This window comes from Suricata suricatta, chromosome 2 (genome assembly GCF_006229205.1).
Source record: "Suricata suricatta isolate VVHF042 chromosome 2, meerkat_22Aug2017_6uvM2_HiC, whole genome shotgun sequence".
NCBI classification, from domain to species: domain Eukaryota; kingdom Metazoa; phylum Chordata; class Mammalia; order Carnivora; family Herpestidae; genus Suricata; species Suricata suricatta.
In genome coordinates, this window is record NC_043701.1 from 153,214,169 (window position 1) to 153,224,662 (window position 10,494).

The window sequence follows — 10,494 nt, forward strand, 5'->3', positions numbered from 1 at the left end:
GACAGCTATTTCCAAAGGTCCAAAAAAGACTCTCCTATCCAGAATTCTCCAGCTTCTCTTTTGCTCATGAAGGAAAACTTCCTACTAGCTTTCCTGCAGATGTCTGCCCCTACCCAGGTCCCACTGGCCAAGATTGAGTCACCTGCCCCGTTTCAGGCCATGATACCCATGCATCTGCCATTTAAATTTTTTTTTACTTATTTTGAAAGAGAAAGTGTGTGCGTGCAAGTGGGGGAAGGGCAGAGAGAGGAAGAGAGAGAGCATCCCAATCAGGTTCTGCACCAGCAGCTCAGTGCTATGTTGGGCTCGAATTCACAGCCTGTGAGATCAGGACCTGAAAGGAAGTCAGATGCTTAAGGACTGAGCCCTGCAGGTACCCCAACATCTGCCATTTTTAATGAGATTAGTCTCCATGTTGTCTCCTGAATTAGTTGAATCAGGCAAATGCAATTTGATTATAGTGCAACAATTTGAATTTAGGCACAAATGCTGAATACCTGAATACCTGAAGGCTTAGGATTTGAAATATAAGATTGTCCTTGGCTTTGAATGCTTAATCTTTAAAGGATCAGTGTCTGACTTGAGCATGGGTAGACCAGCTCTTTAATATCTGGCCACTCTCAGTAAGTCATAATATCCTGTTTAATCCCCCAAAGCAGGATGACCCATGGCTTTCTCCTCTGGGCAGCAAGAGGTGGTAGGACTGCACCTGGTCTCTGAAGCCTCTGTTACACCAGTTGGGATCTTCTGGCAGAATCTCTGGACCTCTCCAGAGGAGATGAGGGAGGTTGTTTTTTAGGGGCCCACAGGTGGCTCTTAACAATACCTACCCTTTTAAGTGGATGCTGAGTTCTGACGGAAGCAATGAGAAGCTACAACCCCCTTTACTACTTTTGGAGTAGGGACCTCCCCCTTCCCCCTATTGGGCATAGAAACAATGGGAAGTAGCGGTTATAGCTTATTTTTACTTTACTTATTTTTTGTAAGTCAATGGTCTCAGAGGAAAGAGATCTGTGATCTTAATTACATCTTTGTGACAGGAAAATTATCTTTTTTAAAAAATAAATGTTTGGGGTCCCTGAGTGGCTCAGTCAATTCAGCATCGGACTCTTGTTTTCGGTTTAGGTCAAAATCATACAGTTTGTGGGCTCAAGCCCCTCACTGGGCTGACAGTGGAACCTGCTTGGGATTCTCTTGCCCCTTCTCTCTCTGCCTCCCCCCCACTGCCCACCCAACTTGTGCTCTCTTTCTTTTTCTCAAAATAAATAAATCAACTTAAATAAATGTTTATTAAGTTTTGAGAGAGAGTGAGCAAGAGAGCGAGAGCACATGGGCATGGGAGAGGCAAAGGAACAGGGGGGCAAGAGCCTCTGAAGTGGGCTCTGTGCTGACAGCAGTGAGCCTGATGCAGGGTTAAAACTCACAAACCATGAGATCAGGACCTGAGGTTAAGTTGGACACCCAGCTGACTGAACCATTCAGGTGCCCCAAGAAAATTATATTTTAATCAGACTAAGGTACCTCCTCAGGTTCACGTTTTCTACTCTCAGGAGTCTCAGTGGTATGTTCTGGATCCCGAAACTCTTGATTTTTATTAAACTGAGCCTATGGACACAGAAAGCTGAGTTCTAGAATCACTTAGCTCATCTTTATTCTTTTGCCTTGATCTGTTCTAATTTTTCAGCTTGACAACCCCAAATGAATATTAAAACAAATGTCAGTCCCCTCTTCTTCCCTCTTTATCATATTCCCTACATCATGGCTAACAGTAGTTACTGTGATAGCGGAATGCGTATTAAGCTAAAAGTATTCACTTTCACTTTTAACCTTAGAGAGTCCTTCACAGCTATTATTTAAATTTATCCCTGTTTTATGTTTTGGATACTATTGTACATATAGCTAAAAATTTTAATTTCCAACTTTTTGTTACTTGTGTATAGAAATATTATTGGGGGTGCCTGGGTGGCTAAGTTGATTGACCATCCGACTCTTGATTTCAGCTCAGGTCTTGATCCCAGGGTCATGGGATCAAGCCCCATGTTGGGCTCTGTGCTGAGTGTGAAGCCTGCTTAAGAATCTCTCTCCCTTTCCCTTTGCCCCTCCTCCCACTCTCTTTCTTTCTCAAATTAAAAAACAAAACAAAATAAGGTTTAAAATATAATTGATTGTTGTATGTTGACTTTGTAACCTGTGACCTTGCTGTTAGTTTTACTAAATTTTTTTGTAGATTCTTTAGTCTTCTCTACATATGTGATCATGTTTGTGGATATAGATAATTTTACTTCTTCCTTTCCAATCTGGATGGAAATGCTCCAGGAGTAGCCCTTAAGGCAGCCAGTTTGATGAGCAGTCCTGTGGTTTAGATTTCAGATCTGGTAGTTTCTTGACTGGGCTACCTCAAGCAATGAAAACCTGTCCAATCACACATAGTGGTTTTTTCTGGCTTCTTGGTTCTGTGCATGCTTTTTTCTTCTCTTTCCTTTATTTGAGAATTTCCTTCCTTACTTGATAAGTTTAATTTGAAAACTGGTTCACTCAGTTTTTAGATCTACCTTATTTCTAAAGTATTTTTCCTCTGGCTGATGGTCAAATCTGCCGTTCTTGGAGAGTTGACCACCTTCCCTTTTCCATTTCCTTGTTTGGTTCCATAATGAAATAATTGTTCCCTGCAGACTCATCAGCCAGTTTGTCCACTGGCTGTTCCCTGATTTTTGCTAAATGACTTTCACCAGCAAGTGGTCTGGTGTCCTTTACAAATGGAAGTCTGGGACATGCTTTGCCCCTTGTTCCCGAAAATTTAAATGCCCTTTATACACAGCTTCTCATGCTGCGAAAACCACGGTTGGTCTCCACTGCCCCCTCACTTCTTTAAACTTACTTTATAGTAATTTTATCTGATTCTTTGATTCTTTATCGTAGTGACTTGTACATTTGCTTATGTTAAATATTTTATCCTCCAGATATTATGTATTCTTTCAACTGATGATTATTTTTATTTATCTCTCCTTTATCTATGTTGGAAGCTACTTCTTTTCCTATTTAGCTCCTTTCCTTGTTAAAATGAAAGGACAAAATAATATCGAATTAATAATATCCAATCCAATGATTTTTAGACTTTCCTTCATGGAAATATACTTATAAGATTCTTTAAACTCAGTGAAGCTTTTCTTTTCTTTTTTTTTTAGCTGATTATGGTAAATCAGTTTATCATAATTATACAGAAGGTGTCCCAAAGAATCAGCATGAATATTGACCTATGGAGGATCCACTATCTTGCACAGGGATCATCCTGGATTTTTATTGATCATTCCCTTTTCATTTTTCTTCGCCTTTTCTTTTCCGTTTGTGTTTGCATTTCCTTGCCTTTGGCACCAGCTCATTTTCCTTGAGTCCTTTTTCTTATTGGAAAACAGAATGAGTAAGTAGAAGGAACACGGACTTAGGAGTATACATAGGCTTGAGTCTCAACACCATTTCGCCTGTTACTAGTTGTGCTTCCTTGGGCAAGTTACTTACCCTTTTGGAGTTTCACAGTTTTCTTCTAAGGATTACCTGTGAAACTATGAATAAAATTCATAAGGCATCTAGCACAGTGCCTGGCCCATGGGAGATACTCAGTACATGTTACCTATGATTGTTACCTTTACTCCTCTGACTTTCTTACGCCCTCATCCTTTCTGTAATCACATGCCATTCATGAATGGATTTAGATGAATATATACATTTGTGATCTTGAAAGTAGTGGTTTACCTCTTCTTTCCTCTTTTTTTTTTAATGTTTACTTATTTATTTTGAGAGAGAGAGTGAGCAGGGGAGGGGCAGAGAGAAAGAGGAAGAGAGAGAATCCTAGGCAGGCTCCATGCACAGTGTGGGAAGCCTGACATGGGGCTCAGTTTCATCACTGTGAGATCAGGATCTGAGGAGATACCAAGAGTTGGACACTTAACCGACTGGGCCACCCAAGCGTCCCTCCTCTTCTTCCCTCCTAATAGTAGGTCAGCAGTATTATGTCAGAAAACTAGCTTATGCAGTCAGCCTGAATTACGAGAGAATGAATAGAAGTTAAATGTGTCCAGTAGACACCTCAATAGATTTTAGTAGAGCCTCAATAGATTTTAGAGACCAGCTGCTTCAACTCTTTTTATTTTATTGATGAACTAACTGACATAGCAAAAATAAGTAATTTAGAGGGATGGAGAAATATCTATCATGCTATTGACAGTCAAATGAAAGATGGAGTAGCCATACTTATATCAGACAAGCTGGACTTTAAAGTTAAGGCAGAAACAAGATATGAGAAAGGGCATTATATCATAATTACAAGGTTTATCCATAATGAAGAGCTATTATAAATGTCTAAGCACCGACTTCAGAAGCACCCAAATATATAAAACAATTAGTCACAAACATAAGCAATCTTATTGATAAGAATGTGCTAATTGCAGAGGTCTTTAATACTTCACTTATAGCAATGGGTAGATCAACTAGACAGAAAATCACTAAAGAAACAATGGACCTGAACGACACATTGGACCAGATGGACTTAATAGATATATCTAGAACTTTATATCCTGAAGCTATGGAATTAACTTTCTTCTCTAGTGCACATGGTACATTATCCAAGATAGATCACATACTGGATCATAAAGCAGCCCTCAATAAATATAAAAGAATTGAGATCATACCATGCACACTTTCTGATCACGATGCTATGAAACTTGAAATCAACATAGGAAAAAGTCTGGAAACCTCCAAAAATGTGGAGGTTATAGAACACCCTACTAAAGAACGAATGGGTCAGCCAGGCAATTAGACAAGAAATTAAAAAATATATGGAAACAAATGAAAATGAAAATACAACAATCCAAACTCTTTGGGATGCAGTAAAGGCAGTCCTAAGGGGAAAATACATTGTAATCCAGGCCTATTTCAAGAAACTAGAAACTGCACAAAAGTCTAACAGCACACCTAAAGGAACCAGAAGCAGAGCAGCAAGAACACCCCAAACCCAGCAGAAGAAGAGAAATAATAAAGATTAGGGCAGAAATAAACAATATAGAATAAAAAAAATCCCAAAAAATAACCCAACAGTTGAATAAATCAATGAAACCAGGAGTTGGTCTTTTGAAAAAAGAAACACAATTGATAAACCTCTAGCCAGCCTTCTCAAAAAGAAAAGAGAGAGCACCAAATAGCCAAAATCATGAAAATGGATTTATTTCAACCAATCCCTCAGAAATACAAGCAATTGTCAGGGAATACTATGAAAAATTATATGCCAACAAACTGGAAACATAAAAGAAATGGACAAACTCCTAAACACACACACACACACTACCAAAATGCAAATGGGAAGAGATAGAAAATCTGAACAGATACATAGCTAGTGAAGAAATTGAATCTGTTATCAAAAATCTCCCAACAAATAAGAGCTCTGGGCCAGATGGCTTCCTTGGGAAATTCTATCAGACATTTATTATTTTTCTTAATTTTTATTTTCTTTTGTTTCTTTTTTTTATAGTTTATTGTCAAGTTGGTTTCCATATAACGCCCAGTGCTCATCCCAACAAGTGCCCTCCTCCATGCCCATCACCCATTTTCCTCTCTCCCCCACCCCTATCAACCTTCAGTTTGTTCTCAGTATTTTAGAGTCTCTTATGGTTTGCCTCCCTCCCTCTCCTTAACTATTTTTTCCCCTTCCCCACCCCCATGGTTCTCTGTTAAGTTTCTCCTATTCCACATATGAGTGAAAACATATTCTACCAGACATTTAAATCAGAGTTACTACTCATTCTTCTCAAGCTGTTCCAAAAATAGAAATGTAAGGATAACTTCCAGACTCATTCTACGAAGCCAGCATCATTTTGATTCCCAAACCAGATAGAGACCCCCCAAAAAAAGAGAACTACATACCAATATCCATGATGAATATGGTTGCAAAAATCTTCAACAAGATAGTAGCAAATCGAATTCAACAGCATATAAAAAGAATTATCCACCTTGATGAAGCGGAATTTATTCCTGGGTTACAGAGCTGGTTCAATATTTGCAAATCAATCACTGTGACACATCACACATCCTGTCAATAGATGCAGAAAAAGCATTTGACAAAATACAGCATCCTTCCTCAATAAAAACCCTTGAGAAGGTCAGAATAGAAGGAACTTACTTAAATATCATAAAAACCATTTATGAAAAGCCCACAGCCATTATCATCCTCAATGGGGAAAAACTGAGAGCTTTTCCCTGAGATCAGGAACATGACAGGGATGTCCACTCTCACCACTGTTGTTTAACATAGAGCTGGAAGTCGTAGCATCAGCAATCAGACAACAAAAGGAAATAAAAGGCATCATAATTGGCAAAGATGAAGTCAAACTTTCACTTTTTGCAGATGACATGATACTCTACATGGAAAACCCGACAGACTCCACCCGAAGCCTACTAGAACTGATCCATAAATTCAGCAAAGTCACAGGGTACAAAATCTACGTACAGAAATTGGTTGCATTTTTATACACCAGTAATGAAGCAACAGAAAGAGAAACTAAGAAACTGAACCCATTTACAATTGAACAAAAAACCCATAAAACACCTAGGAATAAACCTAACCAAAGATATAAATGATATGTATGATGGAAAGTATAGAAAGCTTATGAAGGAAATTGAAGAAGACGCAAAAAAATGGAAAAACATTCCATCCTCATGGATCAGAAGAATACATATTGTTAAAATGTCATTACTACCCAAAGCAGTCTACACATTCAATGCAATCCTAATCAAAATTGTACCAGCATTCTTCTCAAAGCTAAAAAAAACAATCCTAAAATTTGTATGGAACCACAAAAGACCCCGAATAGCCAAAGCCATATTGAAGAAGAAACCAAAACGGGAGGCATCACAATCCCAGACTTTAGCCTCTACTACAAGGCTGTCATCATCAAGACAGTATGGTATTGGCCCAAAAACAGACACATAAACCAATGGAATAGAATAGAGAACCCAAAACTGGACCCACAAATGTATGGCCAATTGATCTTTGACAAAGCAGGAAAGAGTATCTAATGGAAAAAAAACCCAGCCTCTTTAACAGGTGGTGCTGGGAGAACTGGACAGCAACATGCAGAAGAATGAAACTAGACCACTCTCTTACACCATACACAAAAATAAACTGAAAATGGATGAAGGACCTGAATGGAGGATAGGAAACCATCAAAACCTTAGAGGAGAAAGCAGGAAACAACCTCCTAGACCTCAGCCAAAGGCAAGGGAATCAAGAACTAAAATGAACTATTGGGACCTCATCAAGATTAAAAGCTTCTGCACTGCGAAGGAAACAAAACTAATAGGCAACTGACAGAATGGGAAAAGATATGTGCAAATGACATATCGGATAAAGGGCCAGTATTCAGAATCTATAAAGAACTCACCAAACTCCACACCCAATAAACAAATAATCCAGTGAAGAAATGGGCAGAAGACATGAACAGACACTTCTCCAAAGAGGACATTCAGATGGCCTACAGACACATGAAACAATGCTTAACATCACTCATCATCAGGGAAATACAAATCAAAACCACACTTAGATACTACTTCATGCTGGTCAGAGTGGCTAAAATGAACAAATCAAGAGACTATAGATGCTGGCGAGGGTGTGAAGAAATGGGCACCCTCCTATGCTGTTGGTGGTAATGTAAACTGGTGCAGCTGCTCTGGAAAACAGTGTGGAGGTTCCTCAAAAAAATTAACAATAGAACTCCCCTATGACCCAGCAGTAGCACTGCTAGGAATTTACTACCCATGTGCCTTGATGCATAGGGGCACATGTACCTCAATGTTCATAGCAGCACTTTCAACAATAGCCAAATCATGGAAAAAGCCTAAATGTTCAACTGATGAATGGATCAAGAGAATGTGGTTTATATATATAGTGGAGTACTACTTGGCAATGAGAAAGAATGACATCTGGCCATTTGTTGCAACGTGGATGGAACTCGAGGGTATTATGGCAGAGAAAGACAGATACCATATGTTTTCACTCATATGTGGAATAGGAGAAACTTAACAGAGGACCATGGGGGTGGAGAAGGGGAAAAATAGTTAAGGAGAGGGAGAGAGGCAAACTACAAGAGACCCTTAAATACTGAGAACAAACTGAGGGTTGATGTGGGTTGGGGGGAGAGGAAAATGGGTGATGGGCATGGAGGAGGACACTTGTTGGGATGAGCACTGGGTGTTGTATGGAAACCAACTTGACAATAAACTATATATAAAATAAAAGATAATTTGTTTGCCCATCCTCTCTCACACCAGGGCCTGGCAATCACTAATCTGCTTTCTTTCTCTATGGACTTGCTTATTCTGGACATTTCATACACATGGATTCATATATCTGTGATCTTTTATGTCTGACCTCTTTCACTCACGATAAAGTCTTCGGTTCATACTTGTTTAATAATTCAGACATGATCAGAAAGTATAATTAAAAAAATAAAAAAATATTCTGTAATCCCGCCTACCATTGATGAAGACTGTTAACAGTGTGGTGTCTCCCACATAAATACATTTACACTATTCACACCTTTTACTTGAATTTGACTTTCCACTTAGGACTTGTGAAACAGCTACCTGTGTCAGTATATATACAGATCTCTTAGTTGCCTTTACGCACTGTGTGGTGTTTTATGATATGGTTTTAGTCTAGGTTGTTTAACAAACCTGCTGAGCATATCTTTCTCCTCCCCACTCCTGCCCCACCCAACGGTTTGCATCATAACCTGCTGAATGTGAATTATTTTGAAATTGCAATATTGGAGAAAAAGAAACAGAAATAGCTTCCATTACTCTGAAGTTAGCTTGGTTACACTGCGAAATTCATACATCGGTATGAGCTAGATAAACTTTGAGGTTGCCTCTAATTTTAGATTCTTTAATTCTTGGGATTAGTTCCACAATCCTGATAGTCCTAGGGGCATAGAGGCAAATATCTAGGGTTGGGAATTAGGAGGCTTGGGCTTAGCCTTCATTTTGCTAAGGACTAACTCTGGGCAATTGAAAAGTTATTTATTTCTTCAGATTTCCGTTTCTTCATCTGTGAAATGAGGTGAATGGGCTAATTGGTTTCTATCAACTGAGGTTACTTCCCAGTTTACTGTGATTCCCCTTCTGTAGGAACAGCTCCGCTCCCCTAGCTTAGGGCCTCAGTAGCCATGTCATATTATGAGATGCTCCTTTCTCAGCCATATCTGATTTTTCTAGTGGAAGCCATTTGTCACAAGTCAATCCAGTCAAAATCCTTCTTTAAGATTTTTTAATATGAACCACAAAAAATATTGGCAGTTCCTCTCTTGTGGTGGGGAGATGTGAGAAGTGAAACTTGGTAGCCATTGGTAACCATATTATCAGTGAATTGAGGTTCTAATGTGGAGAGGGAAGGGTGAGACTTCTGTGCTATGAGTTAGCGGGAGAGTAACCTCATAAAGAAGGAGCTGCCTCTAAATGCAATGTGAGGTTCTGAATTGGGCCCTGTAACAGAAAAAGGACAGTGGAAAAACTGATGATCCGTAGTGTCTGTAGTTAATAGTACCGTTCATAACCAATGTTAATTTTGTAGTTTTAATGAAGTTGTCATATTTATGTCAGATGGTGACATTAGGGGAAACAGGCTGAGAACTCTCTAAACTATCTCTGTAACATAAACATCATATGCTTCCTGATGTGATGCAGTGAGAAGGGTACAATGTCACTTACGTGGTATTCTTTTAAAAAATGCATATCTGAGTTTAACCATTAGGAACTGTGATTGAGAGACATTCTTTAAATGACTAGATGGTGCCCTTCAAAAATGTCAGGGTCATGAAAGACAAAGAAAGATAGGAATTCTTCCAGATAGGGGAAATTTAGGAGACATGAAAATTACATGAAATGAATGATCTGGATTCCATCCTGGACCCAAAAATGATCATTACTAAGATAATTCGAAGCATTTGAATGCATTTGAATAATTTAATAAGTTAATAAATAAAATGTTCAGTTTTGTCTATTTATTTTGAGAAAAAGAGCAAGCATGCGCATGCGCATGAGCCAAGGAAGGGCAGAGAGAGAGAATCCCAAGCAGGCTCTGTGCTATCAGCATGGAGCCTGATGTGGGGCTCAGTCCCAAGAACTGTGAGATCATGACCTGAGCAGAAATTAAGAGTTAGAGCCTTAACCTCCTGAGCCTTCCAGGCACTCCCTACTTACTAACAGTATTGTATCAATATTGGTTTCCTGGTTTTGAATTTTCTTTTTTGTGGTCATAAGAGATGTTAACATTTGGGAAAGCTGTAGGAACAATATAGGAATTCTTTTTACTATTTTGGCAACATTTTTTTAAAGTGTGAAATTATCTCAGAATTAAAAAGCTTACCAAAAGGTGATATCATTGGCATCGTGTAGGCAGCTCCAAACACCCATCCCTCCACAGAAATGTAAAAAAAAAAAAAATATATA